A 25,836-nucleotide genomic window follows, 5' to 3' on the forward strand; every position below is an offset into this window, starting at 1 on the left:
TTCCTGCTGAATATAATATGTCATTTAAATAAACTAGACCCCTTTACCCTCAAGGCAAAATTCCAGAGCAGCTGATACAAGTAACAAGAAAACTGCCACCAAAACTTATTCTGTATCTGAGAATGGACAGACCAAATATACCAAAATAAAAGTGTGTCAAACTCACATAAAAACCATACCTAGAAAGCTTGTGGATATGGGATGCCCCTCAACTCTACCTGACCTCAAAGCACCACCCCTTTCCTCTCCCGGAAACCTAAACCACAACCAAGCTACCTTGGTCAATGGCACCATCTAGTGGTTGCCACAAAGACTGCCCTAAATCATCCCATTTCTTCCTCAGGAAACCATACGGGGATCATTTAGTGATTCCACTCTTTCATTACATGTAACTCTATTATACCTCAAGTAATTTCTATCTTTGGGAGGATAAAAATGTTTTAATTTTCAAAATAACTATTATTGAATTGTGTTTTGTTTTATACTAAGGTAAAACATCAACAAGTATAGGAGATTCAGAATACAAAATATGCAAATTGAAATGAAATCAAACAAAAACCCACCATCCCAAATAACAACCAATGGGCTTCCCTGTTAAAATGGAAGTTTTAATACATGCATATAATTTCACTTCCTCATCCAACTCCAGTAAACTACAATAAAGGGATGGGATTTTTTTGTTTGTTTAAGATAATAAGTCCACAAGAATGGAATGTAATATAATGTACATAGAAGACAGGAAACAGATCATGAGAGAAAACTGACTTATAGGTCCAAGGCAGGGGAATCTGAAGTCAACAGTGGCAAAAGCTAATAAACAACCTAATTTGCACTGTAAATTCCAGCTACTTTGCTGGAACTGTGAGTGAGCAATGGACAACAGAGGCTAAAATAAGGAAAATTTTATTACAGTTCTTTGAGAAGCAATAAGACCCTTTTCCCCACAGCCCACTGACAAATGATTGCCTCTTCTTAATACCAATGGAATCCTAGAGTTTCATCTTCAGGAGAAAACAGTTTCTGAACCTCAGAATGACAGAGGCAAAATTGAGGCATTGGGTACCATTTAAAAAGGGTAATGAAGGTAACAAAAGCATAGGCTTTGTTATAAGTGCCAAGACCTCAGCCCCCCGGGCCTACTTTCCCACAACTTTGGGAGCCAGATCTTTACTGCCCAGGCAAGAGCCAAGCAGGGGCAACTTCTCCGGGTAACCTCAGAGAACAAGTCACTAGAACACAAGCATCCAATCACCGTACACTGAAACTCAAAGCCCCATTCATTTAGTAAGAGTTGTAGGATCACTTTGAATTCTGAGCAGAAAACCAAGGACCAATGAACATTTAATGTGGTCAGTTAACAAGGATAATAAACAAATTGGAAAAAAAAAATAGCTTGAGAATAGAGATTGTTCAGAGAGAAAAAAGGCTTAAAAACAACCTATGGTTAATATCCTCAGAACTGTAGGAGACTACATCCATGAAGTATCATGCACTTGGAAATTAAAAACATAACAAAAGGTTTTTAAGTCATTAGGATAATTAGAAGAGATACTGGAGAAAATCACAAAGTAAAGTAGAAAAATAAAGAGATGGGAAATAGGTATTTTAAAAGTGAAGAATAAACGTAGTTGATATGATATCAAAATATTAGCACAATCTGATTAAGAGCTTCAAAGAGAAAAAAATCATAGATGAAGTCATTCAAGAAAATTCCCCAGAACTAACAGACCTGGGTTTCCAGGTTGAAATGAATCATCAAATCCTCAACATAGCAGATGGAAATAGACCCACACTAAGGCACATCACTATAAACTTTCAAAAACAGAGGACACAGAGATCTTAAAGGCTTCCTGGAGTTAAAAGACAGGTCACATACAAATAATAATAAGCATCAGAATGGCCTCTGGCTTACCAGAAACACTGGAAGATGGAAGATAATAGAATACCACCTTCAAAATTCTGAAGGAAGTAATTTCTAACAGTTTATAGGAGCCAAGTGGAAAAACATACTACAGACATACCTAGATACAAAATCTCAAAATTATCTGTCATAGACCCCACTTCAGGAAATCACTGGCAGTTGTATTCCACCAAAATGAGGAAGAAAAACTAAGAGGAACAGACAAAAGATGAGAAATAACATATCCAACCTGAGAGATCAGTGGAGAGAACTTCCAGAGTGATGAGGGAGGAAGAATCCCAGGATAACTGCTATACTGCAAGTATAGATGGAAACTGGTTTAAATCAAACTCGACAGAAAAATGTGGGGCCAAGGACAGAAGGACAAGGACACAAGTACAAGCGCCATACCATATCCCTCTGTCCCTTGAGAGGGAACAGGCAGGCATAAGTAAGTTTAACTAAGCCATCATTTTACTGATGTTATCCACAATAACGATGGCCTGGAACTAAAACTGAAAGAAAAGACTATCAAGAAGTAGGTTTCTAGCAAAGTTTGCAATGAAGCCTAACATCACTTTTTTTTTTTTTTAAACTAAATATCTTAATAAGAGCCCCCAGTCCCTCGAGACTTTAATACACATTGAACACAAATCTACCCACATACCTAATTCAGACTGTATATGTATATGCGTGTATGAATGCCCTCACACCCACAAATGCTAGTACATGCATAGAGTTGTGTTTTTTTTGTTTTTGTTTTTTTTTCTTTTTGCTATTTCTTGGGCCGCTCCCGCGGCATATGGAGGTTCCCAGGCTAGGGGTCCAATCGGAGCTGTAGCCACCGGCCTACGCCAGAGCCACAGCAACATGGGATCCGAGCCGCGTCTGCAACCTACTGTACGAGGCCAGGGATCGAACCCGCAACCTCATGGTTCCTAGTCGGATTCGTTAACCACTGCGCCACGACGGGAACTCCAATAGAGTTTGTCTTAAAAGGTAATACAAGAAACCTAATGTGTTGTTTCTGCGGAAGATGAATGGGTCAGCAGGAGTAAAAATGTGCAAGGCTAAGTCCCTTTGCATTATTTACATATTGTCTCCTTTTGATTTCTGTAACATGAACATATATTAAGTGAATAAAACAAAATGTTTCCTTCCCCCGAATAGCAACAACCACATTACGCTGCATTATCTGCTAGTCCCATCAAGCTCTTACAGTTTTGCTTACTCACACACATTTTTTAATGCTTTTCTTCACTCCTCTCACTATTCATTTCTTTTGCCCAATTATTTTGGGGGAAAAAAATCTTTTCATTTGTAAGGCAAAAAATTATCCTAATTATGGTTGATCAGCCTGAGAGTAGTGCTAATGATATTTCCATATCGAAGAAGAGTAAATCCATTAAGTTCTGAAGGGAAATTAACCATAATAGTCACTGCCATCATTTAAGAACTTGCCTTCAAGGCTCAGATAATTCAAATTTTTAAAATAATTTTCATGTCTCTCCTCTTTGCCTCTAATTAAGACTGCTTTAAGCACCAGCTTTAAAGATTAAGCAACTATTTCTTATCAATTTGTTTTTAGTTGTGTTTAATTACTGTCCTACCACAGTCTCATTTCCCTGTTTCTTATATACAGATCCCTGAGCCTGGCTGCATCACATCTATGGTATGGGACAGTTGCTGAGAGAGATGCTCAGGCAAGGCCATCCTGGAATAGATGGGAACCAGAGACCTGCCCAGGCAATGGAGGTAACAGAGGAAGCAATCATAAGCAGTGGACGTGGTATCTTCAGCCTCAAAGTAGGGATAACCCCCCATGTCCAGGTAATGTTTGATGGTAAAAGGCTCCACAATGAGCATCAAACAAATGGCCCCATGGGCCAGTGGGAACCTGCATCTGGGCAGGAGTCTGGCAGTGGCAGCAAATAATCAAGTATGGCAGGATGGACAGTACATGAGGACCAGATAGGGATCACATCAGTAACTAGAAGAAACAGAAAGAGCTAGATCATAGGAGCTAGTAACAAGCTCTGGTAGAGCCTAAACCTAGCTCTAAATCCATAGGCTCCTGAAATATGTCTTAGATTCTTCTTAAAGTCTCTGATAAAGGAAACTAACTTTAGAATCTAATTTAAGGAAGAGGAAAATAGATTAAATGTTAGAATGAAATAGCTTTAGTCTAAGACCTTGGGGTAGCAGTTATATCTAGGGGTCCAGGAAGCCAAGAAGGGTATCAACAGCCTAGGGACATAGTCATTATTTAGATCCTTCATTACATCAACTATAGGATTATTATAATTCTACATAAATTATAGAAAAGTGTGTTCTACATTTAAGCCCATCGAAGTCACCTTTGAAAATAAACTTTTTCAGTAGGAAATTAATTCAATCTAGGTAGTATTTACTTTTTACCATCTCCAATGAATTATACCTTAAGAGTTGTTTAGCGAATTGTGTTGGGATGTTTCAGCCATTGCAGTAACAAGTATGCTCCTAGCATCTTGGGTGTGGAGACCAGTGATTCGAAAAGTCCTGCAATAAGCTAGACAGACATGTGTTTGTGCACACACACATAGACACTGCCACTCAAAATGCCAGGAGCATCACTGTAGAGATATACGAATTATTTTACTTCACCAATATACTTCTCATTTATAAATAAAGTCCTATGGAATTTCAAAGCTTTTAATATAGACCATGAAAGTTCTATTCTCCATATTTCTTGACCTGAATTTATTAGTGGTTTAAAAATATGGTAACTTCTGGTTAGGTTTTTGACATGTCTTTCATAAACATTTTATGTAATTTTGAACAAAGAGTAGAATCAGTTCAAAGCTATCATGCAAAGAACTATAGGAGTGAGGTTTTTAGCCAATGTTTGTTTCTGATGGTAAAGTAAATGTGGGTGAGAGAATCTAAGGCATTCAAGGTATTAAACTCATGCAAAGGAACAAGAATCAATTAAGGTAAATCTGCCATGAATCTTGGATTTGACAAATCACCTCTCAGCTTTGCAACAAGTAGCTGCCTCAGGGTAGCATTCAATTTATGTACCGAAGGAAACATCTTTAAAATGACTTCCTACGTCATTACCCTCAAGAGAGGTTTGTTTATCAGAAAGGCACCTTTGGTTTTTAAAACAAGAGAAGGACATATGTTCTACAATTCCAGGGACTACAGGAGTCCCAGACACCAACAGATTACAATGAACTATTCACCTATTTCAGCTCATTAAATTCAATGGAGGTGCTATTTGTACAACAGGATAACGATGCCCATAAATCTATGGTTGGCTGTGGATTTACTACACAACACATTCACACAAGATGCTTCTCTACAAATCTACCTCCATATAAAGTACATCATCAAGGCCACTATGCTATGCCTGAGCACCATTTAGACAAAGGCATTTCTTACTGTCTTAGAGCGCTCTTCCTTCAAAAATAAGAAACACATACATGCACTGCATGGAGTTTTAGTAACATATGTCTTGTAGACTGAACTTTCAGTTTGAGGTAGTACAAAGTAAAATAGGATTCAAATTTTATACAATTTGGCAAGCCAAAATTAGAGAACAGAATTTTTCATGTCCTCATGTATTATCTGAAAAATAGACAATCTGGTTGCCCTCCCCCAATCCCAACACCCCCCCTACACACATACACACACACAAAACCCACCCTGTGTAAATCCTATCTACCTTCTTTGACCAGGTAAAGTTCAAGTGACCTCCCTTTTTTTCCAGTTACTACGTTTCTTGGGTTCTCTAACCAACACTTAGTGTATGGTCCTCCATGTTACTTATCTTTTAAAGACCAAGTTTCGTATTCTCATTGCTCATGCATAAGCCATATGCATGCTGCACATATAGCATAACCCCTGTGCAAAGCACATAGGTATTTACACATGAGTGTCCTGTCATCAACTTAAAAGCTAAAAAGCAAGTTCCGTGAACTCGTTTTATTAGAATGTACATCAGTGGTAATTTAAAGTGAGCTGTTCTGATGCTGCCTAGGCAGGGGCATTTGAAAGTAACCAGAAGACTTTGCTTGGATCAAAAGCTTCTTCTTTGGGTATATAGGTTTTCTTCTTTCCAGTCTAAATTTTCCCATTAATGTATTGAGATACCAAAATAAGGACATAAATTCCAGAATTCTCAAGTAACATAGGATACTTTATTTCCTTGCAAATAAACAAGAAATGCATATACCTATATATCCTCAAGAGACGCCCACATGTGCTACAAGGACAAAAAATTTTCATTGGGGAGTACATCTGTAGAAAGATCAGCCAGATGCCTAGAAGTATAGGAGTTAGAATGACTTTGCCACCTGGTCTACCAGGACAGTCCCAATTGTTCTAGTTGTTCTAGAATTTATTCACAAAGCCCCCTTACACTCTGAGAGGTATCCTAGTCTAGTCAATAAATTACAGTCACTTCATGTATGAGGGTCTTGGGTTTAAGCAGGGGTCCATGTTGCTGGAGCTCTTTAGCCTCTTGAAGGTATTGAATAGGGATCTTTTTTTATTTCCCCAATACATTATTTTTTTTTCTGCTATACAGCATGGTGACCCAGTTACACATACATGTATACATTCTTTTTTTTTTTTTGTCTCTCTTTTACTATTTCTTGGGCCACTCCCGCGGCATATGGAGGTTCCCAGGCTAGGGGTCCAATCGGAGCCATAGCCACCGGCCTACACCAGAGCCACAGCAACGCGGGATCCGAGCCGCGTCTGCAACGTACACCACAGCTCACGGCAACACCGGATCATTAACCCACTGAGCAAGGGCAGGGACCGAACCCGCAACCTCATGGTTCCTAGTCAGATTCGTTAACCACTGCGCCATGACGGGAACTCCCATGTATACATTCTTTTTTCTCACATTATCATGATTCATTCTAAGTGGCTAGACATGGTTCCTAGTGCTACACTGTAGGATCTCACTCCTAATTTATTCCAAAGGCAATAGTCTGCATCTATTAACCCCAAGCTCCCAATCCATCCCACTACCTCCCCTTCCCTCTTTCCCCCCCTTGGCAACCACAAGTCTATTCTCCAAGTCCATGATTTTCTTTTCTGTGGAAAGGTTCATTTGTGCCATATATTAGGTTCCAGATATAAGTGATAGCATATGTTATTTGTCTTTCTCTTTCTGACTTACTTCACTCAGGATGAGAGTCTCTAGTTCCACCCATGTTGCTGCAAATGGCATTATTTTGTTCTTTTTGATGGCTGAGTAGTATTCCATTGTGTGTATATACACCACATCTTCCTAATCCAATCATCTGTTGATGGACATTTGGGTTGTTTCCATGTCTTGGCTATTTCAAACAGTGCTGCATTGAACATGCGGGTACATGTGTCTTTTTCAAGCAAAGTTTTGTCCAGATATACGCCCAAGGAAAGTTTTGTCTGGATTGCTGGGTCATATGGTAGTTCTATGCATAGATTTCTAAGGTACCTCCATACTGTTTTCCATAGTTGTTGTACCATCTTACATTCCTACCAACAGTGCAGGAGGGTTCTGAATAGGGATCATTTTAAGGTGTAGAACTGGAATTCACCTCTCCTAACTCCTGATTAAGTGGTTTGTTTTGCTTTGCTTTGTTTTTTTTTTTTGTTTTGTTTTGTTTTTTCTTTTTCCTTTCTTGTTGGCCTTTTATAATAGCACAGTTATTAAACCTAAATTGTCTCCTCTAGGTTACTTTGGCCTTCCTAAAAAAGCCTGAAGGCCTTTAATGATTGATGCCACCTCTGGCCCCTCTGGTCATTCTTTCCCTTGATCCTTCTTACCTAGAACCTGCTCAAAACATAATGAGTGTTCAATATATGCTGAATGATGGTCTTCTTAGATAAGAAAGGAAATTCTGTGCCACCATTCTGTGCTCTGAAGAGCTAGTTCTTGACGTTTGTCAGGGATGAAACCTGAGATCTTCACAACCTGCCAAACTCCTTTTTATAGTTGCTTTCCTTTAACTTTTATTTTTTTATTTATTTATTTTTAATAGGAACAGTTATATATTTATTTTTTTATTTTATTTTCTGACTGTACAGCAAGGGGATCAAGTTATCCTTGCACATATAATACATTTTTTCCCCACCCTTTGTTCTGTTGCAACATGAGTATCTAGACATAGTTCTCAATGCTACTCAGAAGGATCTCCTTGTAAATCTATTCTAAGTTGTATCTGATAAGCCCAAGCTCCCGTCCCTCCCACTCCCATCAGGCAGCCACAAGTCTCTTCTCCAAGTCCATGATTTTCTTTCCTGTGGAGATGTTCATTTGTGCTGGATATTAGATTCCAGTTATAAGTGATATCATGTGGTCTTTGTCTTTCTGGCTCATTTCACTCAGTATGAGAGTCTCTAGTTCCATCCATGTTGCTGCAAATGGCATGATGTCATTCTTTTTTATGGCTAAGTAGTATTTCATTGTGTATATATACCACTTCTTCCTAATCCAATCATCTGTCGATGGACATTTGGGTTTTTTCCATGTCCTGGCTATTGTGAATATTGCTGCAATGAACATGCGGGTGCATGTGTCTCTTAAGTAGAGTTTTGTCCAGATATATGCCCAAGAGTGGGATTGCGGGGTCATATGGAAGTTCTGTGTATAGATTTCTAAGGTATCTCCAAACTGTTCTCCATAGTGGCTGTACCAGTTTACATTCCCACCAACAGTGCAGGAGGGTTCTCTTTTCTCCACAACCCCTCCAGCACTTGTTATTTGTGGACTTATGAATGATGGCCATTCTGACTGGTGTGAGGTGGTATCTCATGATTGTTTTGATTTGCATTTCTCTTATAATCAGCGATGTTGAGCATTTTCTCATGTGTTTGCTGGCCATCTGTATATCTTCCTTGGAGAACAGTCTATTCAGGTCTTTTGCCCATTTTTCCATTGATTGATTGGCTTTTTTGCTGTTGAGTTGTATAAGTTGTTTGTGTATTCTAGAGATTAAGCCCTTGTCCGTTGCATCATTTGACACTATTTTCTCCCATTCTGTAAGTTGTCTTTTTGTTTTCTTTTTGGTTTCCTTTGCTGTGCCAAAGCTTTTCAGTTTGATGAGGTCCCATTGGTTTATTTTTGCTCTTATTTCTATTGTTTTGGGAGACTGACCTGAGAAAATATTCATGATGTTGATGTCAGAGAATGTTTTGCCTATGTTTTCTTCTAGGAGTTTGGTGGTGTCCTGTCTTATATTTAAGTCTTAACTTTTAAACTTCTTCGTCACTGGAGCCTGAAATTGTGATTCTTTTTATATATACTTTTACAATTACTTGAGTGGGGCTACACAGGTAACAACTCATCTGAGACATGGTTACTGGGTTGTGAACAAGGAGTCTCACTTGCACACCACTGCACCCAGGACTCCTGTCTGCCCTTCAGCACAAAGATAAAATATAAGACACACAGGCCTCAGAGTATCCGGCTGTGTTGTGCAATTCTGGGTTGCCATTCTCATTATATATGCAGCACAGCAGCTCCATGCTTGAGTTTCATTAGTCAAAAGAACAAATTTCAATTTGTGGATTCCAATGGTTCACTAAATATTAAAAAATACAAGTTACAATAGGCAAGATTTTATAGTTTTTCCTAGTTCAGTTTTGAGTCTGAAATAAATCTGAATTCTGACTAAAAGATTTTTCTTCTCCATAACTCCATTTTTAAAAATTTGTCCACAATCGAGTTCCATTCAAACTTTCATTTCCATTTGGTGATGGAGAAAGTGGGGAAAAAGATCACCTAGCACCTAGTCTTGTCACCTACTTAAAGATGGGCAGATTTTGATGGATCTGTTTACACATGTCTAGTCATGTGACACTAACCCGAACCTCTGCTCTTACTGCTGTGAGCTGGCAAAGATTGGCTTGGCATTTATCACAGCAGGTTTCTAAAAGAAGGGTAAAAATGGAAAACACATTTCATTGGAACCAAGGTTAATCTCCAATTATACCTAATTTCATGATTCATGCTTTTTGTGATTATTATGAATGACCCCAAAAAAGATTTTTAAGCATATATTAGAGTTTAATATGGAAATGAGTCAAAAAATACAGCTGTCAGAGTTCACGATAGATGTCCTGCTTCACATGAGACACATACACCCTTCAATTCAGGCAGGACAGGTAGTTACTGTACAACAGCTTGGTGATTGTTGATGCCTCCTGGCACATGGCAAGCCAACTTTTTTTAAAGTTTCTGCATCAAACTCTTTTACAGAAATTCATAGAGGAAAAAAATACATTCAGCTGTTTTTAAAATGCGAAATGCTTAACTGACAGCATGATTATCCGTTGAAACCACAGCATATTTAGTTGTCAGGGGTTCTCAAGGGCAGATTCTGCAGCTTTGCTGAATTCTTACTCATTAAATGCCTGGTTCAAAAATAGGTCTTCCATCTTTAGAGTTGGGGCTTCATCTCTTAAGGGGTTGGCATCCCAAGGGCAACAGCAGAAGTATTTGCTGTGAGTTGCTAATAGAAAAATAATTAAAAAGATGATGAACCCACCATTTTATCCCCTGGAGAAACAGAGCTAGATTTATAGGCAATGCCAAGTGGCATCTTGAGGTAATTTGATAATTCTGTACCACAATGTATCTAAATGGGGGGTGGGAGTAAAAAGGAGGCTCTGGGTCTTCACAGTACAAAGAGGTTCTTTAGAGTGTAAACAAAATCCTAGGTGAGTACTTTCATTTGCCTGTGTAGTATCACTTCTCTATACATACACATCAACTTACACAGACCATATTTCCTTAAGGATTCCCTCTCTGTGCCCTACAGGCAAGTTCCTGCCCACAGGAGCCAGAATTAACTTTACTCAAGTTGTTTATTTTAAACTTTATTTTAAACAATTTTAGATTTACAGAAAAGTTATAAGGATAGTACAGAGTATCCCCATTACCCCTCATCTACATTCCCCTAATATAATCTTACAAAACCAAGGTATATTTGTGAAAATTAAGAAATATTGTCAGAATGCCATTAACTACAGATTTTGTTCCTATTTCACCAGTCTTCCGGCTAATGGTCTTTGCCTGTTCTAAGATCCAATCTAGAATACCACAGTGCATTTAGACAAGTTCCCTGTCTTTTCTGGTTCTTTAGGATCCTTAACTCTTTTGAAGAGTACCAGATAGGTATTTTGTAGAATGTCCCTCATTTGGGTTATCTTGCATTTTTCTTCTCATTAATCTAAAGCTTATGAGTTGTGTGGGAAAATACTGTAGAGCTAAGGTGTCCTTGTCATAACATCCCTGAATTCTTTTTGAGCAAGAAATAAAATAGTAAAAAATTCTTACCTTATCCTCCAGCACAAAGGCACAATAGCTTATAAATGAATGAGTTAAGAAATTGTTTATGGAGTTCCCGTCGTGGCGCAGTGGTTAACGACTCCGACTAGGAACCAAGAGGTTGCGGGTTCGGTCCCTACCCTTGCTCAGTGGGTTAATGATCCGGCGTTGCCGTGAGCTGTGGTGCAGGTTGCAGACGCGGCTCGGATCCCGTGTTTCTGTGGCTCTGGCGTAGGCTGGCGGCTACAGCTCTGATTCGACCCCTAGCCTGGAAACCTCCATATGCCGCGGGAGCGGCCCAAGAAATAGCAACAAGACCAAAAAAAAAAAAAAGAAATTTTTTAAAGATGAAAAATAAATTTTAGTATGAAATTGTAAGTTCTAAACCTAGGTCTGACTGCCTCCAGTCAGAGGATTATAACACATCTATGCACTATAATCAATTCTTGAAGTGTTAAAAGATATTTGCTATTAATGATAAAGTACTAAAGCCTACACATGATTGGCTGTATAAACTGGGGTAAATTTAAGAATATCACATAATAAGTACATACCCTTACTGACTGGCATCTAATATGCTTCCTGGAGTGTGGAAAGGTTAGGTGGACTTGTAAATAATATGTCAATGAAAGCAACACGTATTGATAGAGACATAATACATATACAAGCATTAGAGTATCTGTTAGGCTCATTTCTTCAAAATTAAAAAAAAAATGATAATTAATGCTTTAAACCAGTAATCTCCAACAGGTTTGTCTTATTTCCTTTCATTAAGATGTTTTAGCATGTGCCCTATTTAGCCTGGATTCTTCCCCAAAACAGTCTTTGGCAATGGCATCTGTACAGGAAGTTTGTCTTCAGAAGTGATCCCACCAAAGGGAAAAAGAGTGAGTGCTGGAAAAAGGAAAATGGGGAGGGGTCAAAAGCCAGATCAAAGGTGCACAATTGGGCCATTACTATTAAGCATCAATGAGGTCAGCTATGTGGGGGCCTGGTAAGGAGCCACCTAGAGTACACTTCAGAAAGTTTTCATTGTGGTTTAATGGTAACATGACCACCTAGTATCCATGAGGATGCAGGTTTGATCCCCAGCCTCACACAGTGGGTTAAGGCGTTGGCATTGCCATGAACTGTGGTGTAGATCGCAGACTCGGCTCAGATTCGACTTGGCTGTGGTTGGCAGCTGCAGTTCCAATTAGACCCCTAGCCAGACTTCCATATGCCACAGGTGCAGCCCTAAAAATAAAGCAAAAAAACAAACAAACAAGAATGCATTTCAGAATTGTCCATCTGGGACATGGGAAAGACAAGCATCTATACACTGGCTCCTGGCTCACACTAAGAGTCAGTTCTCTTATACTTCCCAGTTTGTGCATCCATGAGAATGGGTGCACAGAAGTAGAAAAGGTCTGGAACTACAGGTGACGGAAACGTGGCTGATGCATGAGGTTGACAGGTTGTATCTGTGCATAGCTGGTTGCCATACAACAGCTGGAGTGCATAGGTGGGCAAGAGTGTGTGAGTCATGATACAAGGGAGGCCCTCTAACAGTAACTATTGTATGTGCCTTCATATATGAATTTATGAATTTATAAACCCATACTGAATATTAGTGGTTGGTTTTTTTCTTATTTTTAGGGAAAAATTAATATAAATAAAAGTCTTCAACTTTTCTTCCTACTGCCCAATAAATGGTCTTGCCTACCCCCCTGGGTTGCATATAGTTCACTTCGGAGACCACTGATTTATACAAGATTCCTCTTGAATGATTTTGATTTGGAAGTTTCTCTCTGCTGCTTCAAGTAAGAAAACTGACAGTGAAAGAAATTGGAAACCAAGTCCAGTTAAGGTCAATTCAATTAGACCACTGACTTCCCTCTTCCTGTAACAGTTGTGATTGCTTCCACTTCTCTAGTTAAAAATAATGAAGGTATAATAAGGACACATGGTATAGTACAGTGCTTCTCAAATTTGAGCATGCATTGAAATTTCCTATGAAGATGATTCATGAAACACAGATTGCTAGGCCCCAACCACAGAGTCTGATTCAGTATGTCTAGGATTAGGCCTAAGACTAAATTTTCAACCAGTTCCAAGTAGGCACACACTTTGACAGGGGAAAATGTGGGCTTGGCATCTGTGAAAAGGGAGGCACACTTTGAAAGCCACAGGCCTAATAGAAAGAGCATGGGCTTCAACATCAGTGAGTCAGTAAGGCCTGGCCTTAAACACCAGCTCCACCATGTGCTATCATGAATGTCTCTGCTTATCAGCTCTAAAATGAGAGTAATTCTCACTGCACTGGGCTGTTGTAAGAAGTAAGGGAGGAGATAACATTAGCAAAGAGCCCAGTTATTGAAACATCATCAGTATAGGCAAAACCACTAATATCCTAGATCAGTTCAAATAATTTTAGAACAAAAACCAATTTAATAGACTTAACCATAATTTGGCAGAATAATAGATCTTTCTAGATCAGGTGGTTCTTTGAAAAATTAGGGATAATACAGGACTGGTGTAACAGGGAAGAACAAATCTGACTCCCATATTGAATCTGTTTCTTTTACCTTCATCTTTGTATTCTATTGCTTTTGCTATAAATTAAGAATGTTGCCTATAGCCTGATATATATACATAATAGCACATTCTCAAGGTTCTGACCTTTAAAGGTGTAACACTTTTCCATTTGTGTAGAGCTAAAAAGTTGTGGAACACAGCACAGCATTTGTCTTGTCAGCAGTTTATAGGAACATTATGACCAGATCTTGTGAACAGCTGGAAGAACAAAGAATTCTGGCTGCAAGAAGTTTTCAGCAACCAACCATATCCCCTCCCCCTTTTAGTACAAAAGAAGCCTGAATCCTAACCCAGGGAAGATATTCTTTGGGACACTAGTTCCCCATCTTCTCAGTCTGCTAGATTTCTGAATAAAGTCATTATTTCTCACCCCAACAACTCAATCTTGATTTACTGGCCTATTGTGTGGCGAGCCATTTGAGCTTGGATTGCATAACACCAGCACTAAAATTTTGGTATTCATGACCAGTTAAGGGTTGTCCCATTGTTATTGTCTCTAGTTTCTCTGTCTCACTTCCTCACTTGCCCTAGCCTTTGTGCTGCTAATAACTCTTCTCTAGAATTGTTGTGGGAACAAAGAGATGGCCTCTCAGGCCAGATCACCAACACACAGAACAGGGTTCCAAAGCATTGGGCCACCAGGCAGAATTTCCAGGGGGTGGAAAACGTCTATTGATCCCTCCCCTTGCTTTTATAAATATGAGACCATAAAACCTACCAAGCATCCTCTGGAGCTCTAGATAAAATGTTTTGAATTTTAGATCACAAAATATTTCAGTTTGTCTGATATGTCAGCAATACTTTCAACTCTACCTTTTTTAAAAAGGTCTGTGTCTTAAAATTATGTTCACTATGTTGATTTGCTCATCTACAAATGTATGCTGCTTAAGTAGTAGTTTAAATGTAAATTTTAATGAAGGCTATGAATCAGTGCCTAATTTGCACATTTTGTTAATTACCTGTGGTTTAGGATAATCCATCCAAGATGTTCCCTATTACCCTGGATAATTAAGAGCTGACCTATTTTCAAATTTTTGCAGCTCAAATAGAATGAATTCCAGTCAATTTCTTTCCTAATAGAAAAACCATCATTTATTTAAATAGTCTATCAGACCTAATTGGAATATAAAATCTTGGGATGAAAAGTGACTTTAAAAGGTCATAGAATTCATCCCCTCTACTCTTGACTGGACTGTCAAACTACCTAGAGGAGAGTATATTCCATCTTTCACAGCTTAGAGTGCTGTAAAATGTAGCCAAAAATGTGCACCAACCTGAAGATCAACCCATTTCTCTCTCTCCACCATTTCAGTTCTTGAACTAAAGAAAGATTAACCATAGCTGTTGCCAGTACTGAATATATAAACATACTCACAAATACACCCAGGCCTATGTGCCCCCCTTCACATACACAGTTTGCAAAAAAAAAAAAGATGCGCATCACATGGAGTATACTCCTCCCAAAGATTCTCTTCTTGACTGCAATTGATGATTTCTCTATGCCTAGAGCAGAATCAGATGTTCCTCTGAGATTTCTCTCAAAAAGGAAGGAAGGAAGGAAAGAAAAAAGGAAGGAAGGAAAGGACAGAGGAAAAGAAAGGAAGGAAGGAAAGAAAGGAAGGAGGAAAAGAAAGGAAGGAGGAAAAGAAAGGAAGGAGGAAAAGAAAGGAAGGAGGAAAAGAAAGGAAGGAGGAAAAGAAAGGAAGGAGGAAAAGAAAGGAAGGAGGAAAAGAAAGGAAGGAGGAAAAGAAAGGAAGGAGGAAAAGAAAGGAAGGAGGAAAAGAAAGGAAGGAGGAAAAGAAAGGAAGGAGGAAAAGAAAGTTAATTTTAAATATGGGTCCTAGTCCACATTTATAAAATTCAGAAGAAATTTTTCTATAGACCTTGGCTTGGCAGTGAGATTTTTTTTTTTTCAACCTACCATGCTTTTGTTTATGTCTTTTTTTGTTAAAGACCTTAGATCCACGATGGAACTATAGTTATTTAAGAGATTCCTTCACTGCTTCCTCAAGCCTTTTCTGTCCATTTCTGCAGCCCTGTACCTATAGATGGTCTTGCAAACCTTCATCTTGGAATCTGCCTGTGGCATGATTTGCTTCTCCCTGTCCACACCCAGGAAGCCATGTCTATATCTAGATTCACTTTTTGGCAGAGGCCTTCTCTTCCCTCCTTCTACTGAACCAGCTGGACCCACCTGTCATCATGCTCCGCTTGCTTAGGCCTCCGATCTCAAAGGCTAGTCCTGGCCTAGGACAGGAGATCCTGCCCCAGACAGACTGACTTAATACTAAGCTGAAAGTTGAGTACTGATGCACAGAGCTTACCGTTAGGGTTCCACCCTGGACCCTGCTTTTCTCATCTACCCAGTTTTCCCAGTCTTGGTGCTCTGGCAACTCCTTTTCCCTGTTGTTGAAACCAAAAATCTCAGAGTCATCCATCCTGTCTCTCTCACATCACGTATCCAACCTGTACTCTCTAAAATACTAAACACATTTTGGTGGATTGAAAATATGTTACAAATTCTATCCTGCTAGGTAGGTCCCTTTGCTATGTGACTTTGTTGCTCTTCCCGTTAGGAAATGCATCTGTCTTTCCACCAGTTATATCCCGACTGCCCTTGCGACTTGCTTTGAAAAACAGAATGTGGCAGAAATGATATTTGGTTTAAAGTGGGTGACTTGCAGCACCATATTCCCTCCTGGAACACTTCCCTGAAGCCCCCACATAAGAGTGTGGTCTAGTACTGGAGGATGAAAGGCTGAGTAGAGGAAAACCAACAATCCCTGGCATGTAAAGTAGACTGTCTTGGATTTTTGACCCAGCCAGTCTTCTAGTGAATACAATCACATGGCTGAATCCAGAAGAAACTATCAGACAAACCAACCAGCCAATCCACAAAATTATAATAAATTATTTTAAGCCATCAAGTTTGGGGGCATGTTACCACCACTTCTCAACACCTGCACTGCTGCCGTATTGATTGGAACCACCAACTAGAATTACTTCAGTAGTTTCTTACCTGGCCTACCTATCTCCGTGCCCTTGGCCCATAAATTCTTTCTCTCTCTTTTTTTAGGGCTGCACTCATGGCATATGGAGGTTCCCAGGCTAGGGGTTGAAACGGAGCTGCAGCTGCTGGCCTATGCCACAGCCATGCGAGATCTGAGCTGCATCTACACGGCTCTTAGCAACTCTGGATCCTTAACCCACTAAGCAAGCTCAAGGATCAAACCCATGTCCTCATGTGTAGTAGTCAGGTTCATTAAATGCTGAGCCATGTCAGGAACTCCCCATCAAGTCTCTTAATAGCACCCAAAAGTTATCCCCTTAAAATACAAGCCAGACCATGTTACATCTCTACTCCAAATCTACCAATGGCACCTGTTTTCACTCAGAGTGAAAGCCCACATACCTACAATGTCCGGTATGGCCCCAACACCTCTCTAATCTAATCTCTAGGATGTAGAACCCACAGATACAGAGGGTCGACTGGACTACACTATTTTATATAATGGACTTGAGCATCTGTGGAGATGGTCCTAGATCTTGGATGACTGTGCCCACTCAGCTTAAGGTACACTTGCTCCCTCTGTTCAACATGCCAGACATGCTTCCCCTGCCTGCTTCCCCTCCTCTCCCAGATAGGTCCATATCTAAGTCTCTCACCACCTTAAATCTTTGTTCAAATATCATCTTCTCAGTGAAGTCTACCCTGACCACTTTATTTAAGATTGCACTTGCCATTTGCATCCTGCCTGGGAATTCTCATCACACATAACCTGTATCTCTTATCACCTTCCATCATTCTATAGAATTAATGTATTTATTGTCAGTCTTGCTCCATGAAGGCAGAGATTTATGTTCATTTTGTTCACTGATGTCTGGCATACACAAGACTAAATATATATTGAATGAATATTCATTAATTAGGTCATTAGGATCTTTAGTAATCCACTTCAAAGTTTAATAAATCATAATGATTTCCAGAAACTCCAGAAATGTTTTATTTAAATTTCTTTTTTAAAATATGCATCTGCCATTTAAAAAAAAAATGATATGGAAAATACACTCAAATATGGTATTGACCAAATTTTGTATTAATTAAAACAGTCTCATAAGTATCATGAATTGATGCATGGCAGCTTCAATTTTTCTTCAGTTTCTTCCTATTTCTCCCCTCCACTCTTTCTGTCCTAAAGCCCTCAGCTCAAGCAAGCCTCAGCTTTCTCCAACAAGGTTCCCATAGACCTGCCCTGGTGCCAGCTGTGTAGTGAGCTCGAGGTGCCCACAGGCAACTGCTAAAGTTGTTCCTCCACAGAAACCAGGAACCAGACACAACATCTGGAAACCAGAAGGCAATTAGAATTCCCAGAATGATGGCAAATGATAGGACCAGAAGTATCCAGCAGGAATGAAAAAGTCTCCAGGGAAAAAAAAAAATGGAGCTGAATCACTGACAAATTTGATCACATGGAAAATTGTATTGAGAGGCATTTTACAGAACTGTTGTTAGTATAGGATCCATGAAATCCACTATTAAATTGAAGAAAAGTAGGCTAAAGAAAAAAAAACTGAAATGGTTTGACTAACTACAGAAAGGAATGATTATGCTGTCCTTGAAATAAATATCCTAAAAATTATCCCTTTATCTACTAAAATTACAGTAAACATCATACTTTATGGTAAAATATTAAGATAATTATCCTTGAAATCAGTAATGAGACAGATGTTTACAACCACCTCACCTATTCAGTTTTGAACTAGAGATCCTAGCTAGTGTAGTATTGCAAGGAAAAGAGATAAAAAGGTATCAAGATCAGAAGGGAAAAACATTATTGCCATCACTGGCAGGTAACACTGTTTTGTAATAGAAAATCAAAAAACATCTAGATGCAAAATATTAAAGTTAACAAGGAACTTTAGGAATATCTCTAGATAGAACAATATATAAATTTTTTTTTACTTCTATTTCTGAGTAACAATTGGAAAATAAGTTTTTTTAATTATACCCTTTAGGAAAGTAACATGAAAAAACCTAAAGTACTAGGAATAAATCTAAATTATGCAGGACTTCTACTTAGAAAGTATTTATGAAAGATATTAAAACTACTTAAATATTGGTAAAATGTACCATGTGTATGGATTGGAAAACTCAATATTGTATAGTTTAAGATCTCCTCAAATTTTTCTATAGATTAAATGTTTAGTTCCAACTAAAATCCCATCAAGGCTTTGTTGTCAATGAGATTGTTAAGTTGATTCTAAAACCTGTAGGGACATAAAAAGGCCTAAGAATATTCAAAATAACTTTGGAGAAAAATTAAGTTAGAAGACTTTCAGATAGCAAGGATTAGTATGAAGTCACAGTAATTAAGATAGTGTAAGATGATACAAGGATAGACAAACAGAAAAATGAAACAAAGTATAGTCCAGATACAGACTCAAAAATACAGTCAGCTAAAATTAATTTAAAACCTTCTAAGAGATGATTAACATCACTATTAAAGAAATGCAAATCAAAACTACAGTGAGGGATCACGTCATATCATCAGAATAGCCATAATGAAAAAGTCCACAAATAGCAAATGCTGGAGAGGGTGTGGAGAAAAGGGAACCTGCCTACACTGTTGGTGAGAATATAAATTGGTACAACCACTCTGGAAAACAGTAGGGAGGTTCCTCAAAAAATAAAAATAGTAGTTATCTTATGATCTAGCAATCCCACTCCTAGGTATGTATCTAGAGAAAACCTTAATTTGAGAAGACACATGCACCTCAATGTTCATTGTAGCACAATTTACATTAGCCAAGACATGGAAGCAACATAAATGTCCATCCACAGAGGAATGGATGAAGATGTGGATACATATATACAATGCAATATTACTTGGCCATAAAAAGAATGAAATAATGCCATTTGCAGCAACATGAATGGACCTAGAGATTATCATACAAAGTAAAGTTAGAAAAGGACAAATATATGATATCAAGTATATGTGGAATCTGATTAAAATGATGGACTTATTTACAAAACAGAAATAGATTTACAGACTTTGAAAACAAACTTATCATCTACCAAAGGAGAAACATGGGTGGGGAAGGAAAAATTAGTAGTTTGGGATTAACATATATACATTACTATATATAAAAAAGGTAAAAATCAAGGACCTGCTGTATAGCACAGGAAATTCTACTCAATATTCTGTAATATCCTATATGGAAAAAAAATCTGAAAAAGAATGAATATATGTATATGTATAACTGAATCACTTTGCTGTCCACCTGAAACTAACACAACATTGTAAAGAAATTGTACTCCAGAAAAATTTTTTAAATAAAGATGATATATGAAGATTTTTAAATAAAACAATCCCACAGGATAAACAGGACAAACTGAGAATGGAACAAAGACAAAGAAACAGTGCTCACTGTCTGGGGACCTGCTATGGACAACCGCTATCATCAACCACAGACAAGGTGTGGTTTTAGATTCTAAGAAAGGAACTCATTGCGTCCACTTTCTATTTAAGCCTGTCTTTGATTTTTGCAGAAAAGGGACCTGCAGATGTATAAAATATTTTCAGGTAAGGAGGCTCTGGAGGTATTTGGGTGGACATATATTGCTAAATTTTGGCATGTCTTTTGGTCAGTTTTAACAGTTCTAAGACTTATTTCACTCTCCTCCTAAAGCATTCCTGGGTCTTGTGATACAAGAAGAAATACCCTTTATTCAATTATTTTTTTTTTAGAATTGCATGTAAAGGGTAAACATGTTATGAATCTGAAATATTAACTTCTGTGTACAGCAGCAATCATCTTTGTTTCTTTCTGAATGCAACACTACCATTTGCTTGATTTTGTTTTTAACTATTTTTTCTAGTATTTAAACCATTTATTGAAGCAGTATGAAAAATTCCTTGATTCCATACTTAAGGCCCTCCTCACCCCATTCCCAGGGAGTTCAATCATATTGAAGAGTATCTGGGGAGATTATCAAATGAAATATATTCTTAAGAGTGAAATCTAAAAGTTTGAGTTTTCGCTACCTAAACTCATGAAATTAACTTGAAAACCCTGTTGAATCTCTGCATATTTCGAATTCTAGTACCTATATAGTGCCATGCTCCCTGCAGACATTCAATAAATGTTAATTGAATTGAATTTAAATTTAATTTGAAGTCTTTGAGGGAACGAAATTTATCACATTTTTGTAGCTTTTTGCTTTACACCAAGGAGTCTTTTCCCTAGATGTATTGTAAATTAATTTCACAACTTAATGTTTAAATGAAGGCAAAGCAACTCAATACACAGCTTGACAAAGCTGAAAATAAGTCTCCCTGTGATGATCAAACTGCTCTGGTACCTTTGCAGTAATTCTCCACAGCAGAAAATCAAATGGATAATAGTCTATGTGTTTAGAATATTCTCCTCACAATAATAGCTCTTTTTAAATGGGTTCCAAAGGGAAATGCTATTGAACATTTCATCAATTCACAGTTAAGTTTTATGAGAGAATATTCATGGAGTCTTGTGCCACAAAGTACATTTACAAAAGCCAATACACTGCTTGACTAAACCTGAAATAGTGATGGCTGATCTTCAGCCCTTTTCATAGTGGGCCAAGCTTGTTTCCTCTACTTTTGTCTTTACTTGATTTTTGATGAGTAACTCATTCTCCAGAACTAGTCATCTTCCCATGAAACAGAATATAAACAACTGGAGAAAGAAGTTCCACCCATGCAGAGCACTGTGGAGTGAGACACGGCCCTCTTCACTCTTCCAAGTTCTTGTTCTAATTCCTCAAGGCTCTTGCGTCTCCTCCTCCAGGTATCAGGGGAAAAAGAAGGAAGACAAAGTGTTCTTGTGTGGAAGAAAAGGTCCTCTGAGGATGTCAATATGAGCAAAATGGGGCTAGACAAATTTCCCCATCCTGGTTTCCTGGTTTCAATATAAATGTCAACTATAGAAGAAAGGTATCTTTTCACCTTTAGATGTACATTACTCAGGAAAAAAGAAATTAATTAGATGTTCTCACTTTAATCTTAGTCAACACCTTGAGAGCAATCTAACACAGAAGAGGATGAGAAAGAAAAGTCTTGAATTCCCACCACTTTTACAGGAGTTTCTATAATTCAGCCTTACCACTACATGTAAGGAAAAATGTCAGAATAGATATACGTAACTGAGATGTGCCCAAAATGGTGCACAGCCTCACTTTTTATCTCAAGCCACTTAAAGCCATCCTCAAAAGCAAATCCAATTTAATGAACCATTATTGAGTGGTTTAGATTTACTGAAAACTGGGCAAGGAGTCTCAGGAACATGGTGATGGTATTCTATGGGCTATCAACTATGGTATCAATTATGGACTATCTCTGTAGGTCACCAACCTCCAAGGTAATTCTCAATGATCCATATTTTCTGGCCTCTATGCCCTAGTGTATTCTCCTCACTCCCATCACTACCAAGTGATTAGTAGCATGAGTGACGATGTGCTACTTCTGAGGTTGTCATAAAAGACATTATAGGTCCACTGTGCTTCTAGAACTGCTTACTCAGGGGAAAGCCAGCTACTATGTCACTACACAAACACTCAGGCAGCTCCTTGGAGTGGCCCACATGGGGACTGAGGTCTCCAGCCAACAGCACTAATTTACTGACTATACTGTCAGGTCCTCCGACCCAGTCAAGTTTCCAGGTGACCTCAGCTCCAGCTAGCATGTGACTACAACCACATGAGACCCAAAGTGACAACTGCCCAACCAAATGCAACTCTCAGAATATGTGAGCATAAACAATGATTGTTTTACGTGACTCAATTTGGGGGTGATTCGCACACAATATTAGATAATCAGGACACTCCAGTCTCCAGCTTTCCTTCCTGGCTGCCACTGACCTTCTTCGCCTCTTCCTCACATGATTCTGTGCACCTTTTTCTGCCTCCTGAGACCTAAGAAGCAATGCCATTCATCCTCCCTGCCCAATTCTTCCAGCTCTGTTTCATGCAGAACATTTTAGTTCTCCTTGGTCTCTCTTCTCAGTAGATACAACTCTCATTTCTCTTAAAAAAAAAAAAAGTACCTCTTTTAATAATTTCAAATGATTTCCTGACTCATTTATTTTCCTTTTACATACAGAGGTGCTAAATCTTATTTTCTTAAATTAAGACTCAGAAATGATGTCACTAGCATTTTTAGGTCCCAAATTTACTTAGGTGAAGTAAGGCCTTCTCTTTACAGACATCTCATTAAACAAAATTAAAAGCAAATAAGCAAGTGAGTCATCTCATTAAAACTAGAAGGTAAACAAACATGAAAAAGGTTTTTTCTTTTTATGTATTTTTCTTTGTATCCTCATTATGCAGCATTACTCTCAACTGAGAAATGTGATTTCAATTATCCTTATTCATTTTAGCATATTGTAACTTATTGTGCAGTATTTGCCACGGCTTAAGAAAGGTTTTGTCCAAATTTTAGGTCTCTATCAGACTAGTTGAAATTATTTGTTGTAACTTTCTGGGGGTATTATGGGATTCCAAAAAATAAGTCTTCATTTTTTTCCATACCATTAGTTTTCTGGAGTTCCCATCGTGGCGCAGTGGTTAACAAATCCGACCATGAGGAACCATGAGGTTTTGGGTTCGTTCCCTGGCCTGGCTCAGTGAGTTTAGGATCTGGTGTTGCTGTGGGCTGTGGTGTGGGTTGCAGATGAGGCTCAAATCCCATGTTGCTGTGGCTCTGGCATAGGCCGGTGGCTACAGCTCCGACTAGACCCCTAGCCTGGGAACCTCCATATGCCGTGGGAGCAGCTCAAGAAAAGGAAAATAAAAATAAAAATAAAAATAAACCACATTAGTTTTCTTTCATTTCCATTGCTATAAGCCACATTCAAGTGTATCTCACTTTACAACTACTTTTAGAGAGAAGAGGATGAATTTCTATCTCAATTTTCTGCAAGCAATTCATTTTCATTCTGGAGTTAAAATGTTTTTTTGCATGTATTAAATTTAAGCTACTAGTGCCTAGGTTTAATTCCACTATCCAAAATACCTATCACTAGAAATGGAACTTTCAGCTTCTTTTTTTCCTTCCACCATCTCTTGTCTTCCATCCAGCCTCTGAATTCCCATACCAAGTATCCCCACTCTGCCTCACTTGTGATCCCTTCTCTCCCCATTGTTTGATGCTGTTACTTGTTTCACTCTACTCCAGAGAAACAAACATTGACTGCCTTCCTTCACAATACATATACAAAGATTAAAACCAGGACATTTGCCGTCTTTTTCTAAATCTCTTTTTTTCAGGCCAAAAAAAAAAAAAAAAAAGTTTCTTATTTTGTAGGATATTAATTTTCTTAGTTTGTTAAATGACAACTATTTGTTAAATGACAACATGTAATTAAAATCAAATAATGATCTCATGGGCTTATATCACACCTGCATAAATAAACTCCAAGTCACATTTTAGAATTGTTCCAATTCATTCTCCATGCTCTCATTAATTTCCATCATTTTTGGAGTCTCACAACTTTTTGGTTAAACTTGCCATATTCAAGAAATGAATTGTTTCCAGTTTTAAAAAACAGTCACTTTGCTTTTCCAGCTCATGAAACAAAGAGAGAGTTTAACAATTTAGGAAAGACTATAAAGTTAAAAATTAGATTTACTACAGACAAGTCAAACTTGAATGGCCTGCCTACTGGGCATTTTGGTTTTGTTTGCTAACTTTCACCTCCAACCTAAAAAAGCTATACTTCCACAGCTATGTAGTCTATTTTTTTCCATTCAAAAAGACTGTTGCCAGAAAAAAACATGGAAATTGCTCTGATTGTTCTCTTGGCCCAATGCAATTTCTTTTTTCCTTCCTCATATATTCTGATACATTACCACCTCATTCCCGGGCTTACTTTCCTCCAACACCTAAGAACTCAATATTATGTTACTCTTTTTCCTTTGATGCTCTAATATATCCCTTTAAGGACTACATATACCCCTTATGTAAATAAATCATCTTTATATTCATGAGTATTCTACAGATTTATACTTTAAAACTACCAACAAAAGTGGAAGCAATCATGATTTTACAACAATTGGTCATGGAGCCTAACAATCTCTCACTTTTAAGATGGAGATAAAAATTGAAATACGCATATTCATTCAAATGATATAGACAATGCTTTTCTAGCAGTGAAAACTTTAAGCAGACTTTAATATCTGATATGTACAATATACTTAATTCCTATGTGACATTTGATCTGAAAAATCATCCTAAACATTAAGTTTATCTAATTTAAGGATTGCATCACTTTGTATTGAAAAACATTTTCCTAGCAAATTAAGTGAAATTCTAGTATATAATTTCTATTTTTTTGAAGTTTTCATAAAATCAAATATTTGTTCCAAGGGAAGGGGAAAAGGGGGGGTGCCTGGATATTAAAAAAAAAAATTACACTTGAGCTAACTCTCTACAAAGATAATAACATTGGTAGAGTAATAATAACCAAAATAAAAGATCTAAAATGAATAACAAGTAACCAAAATAAAAGATCTCAAATGAATAACAAGTATGTAAAATATTTATTATTTTACTACAAATGTCACAAATGAAAGTCAAAGTGTCATGCAGCATAAGAAACTGTACCAATATGGTTATTTATATGCATTGAGTTTTTAGCAAATTGCCTGTTTTAACTAGTTCCAAATATCCTTAAAGCTTAATTCCCTTCATAATTTTTCTATCCAATTGTTAACCAGTATATCCTATATTTTGCAACTTTGTCCATTAGCTTTACTATCCCAAGGCCTGACATTTTTTCACAAGATTCACATACTTAAGAAAAACCATCTACCAAACTTGGGATAAATAACAGGAATGGTCAGGTACATAAGGCTTTGTCCTTTTGTTATGAAGTTATAAGGCAATGGATGAAGAGAATGGATCACAGTAAGTCCAATTTAGAGAGCTACATAAGGAAAATCCAACCACACTCTTTAAAAAGGTACAGCTTTTGAAGGACAGGTTAACCTCTACTTCACACACATGCACGAATA

General features: G+C 37.9%; 1 long non-coding RNA gene across 3 annotated transcripts in view; it reads right to left on the reverse strand.

Moving 5' to 3' along the window:
• The window catches only part of LOC110261584, a 335,036-nt gene that overhangs the window by 262,756 nt on the left and 46,444 nt on the right, over positions 1-25,836 (reverse strand). The window contains exon 3 of one of the 3 annotated variants that reach the window (XR_002345883.1): positions 9,924-10,392. The exons of the other annotated variants lie outside the window; for them this stretch is intronic. This is a non-coding gene — a long non-coding RNA (uncharacterized LOC110261584). Of the gene's footprint in view, positions 1-9,923; positions 10,393-25,836 lie in introns of those variants that run through there. 3 annotated transcript variants of the gene reach the window in all.

This window comes from Sus scrofa, chromosome 7 (genome assembly GCF_000003025.6).
Source record: "Sus scrofa isolate TJ Tabasco breed Duroc chromosome 7, Sscrofa11.1, whole genome shotgun sequence".
In the NCBI taxonomy this organism is placed as follows: Eukaryota; Metazoa; Chordata; class Mammalia; order Artiodactyla; family Suidae; genus Sus; species Sus scrofa.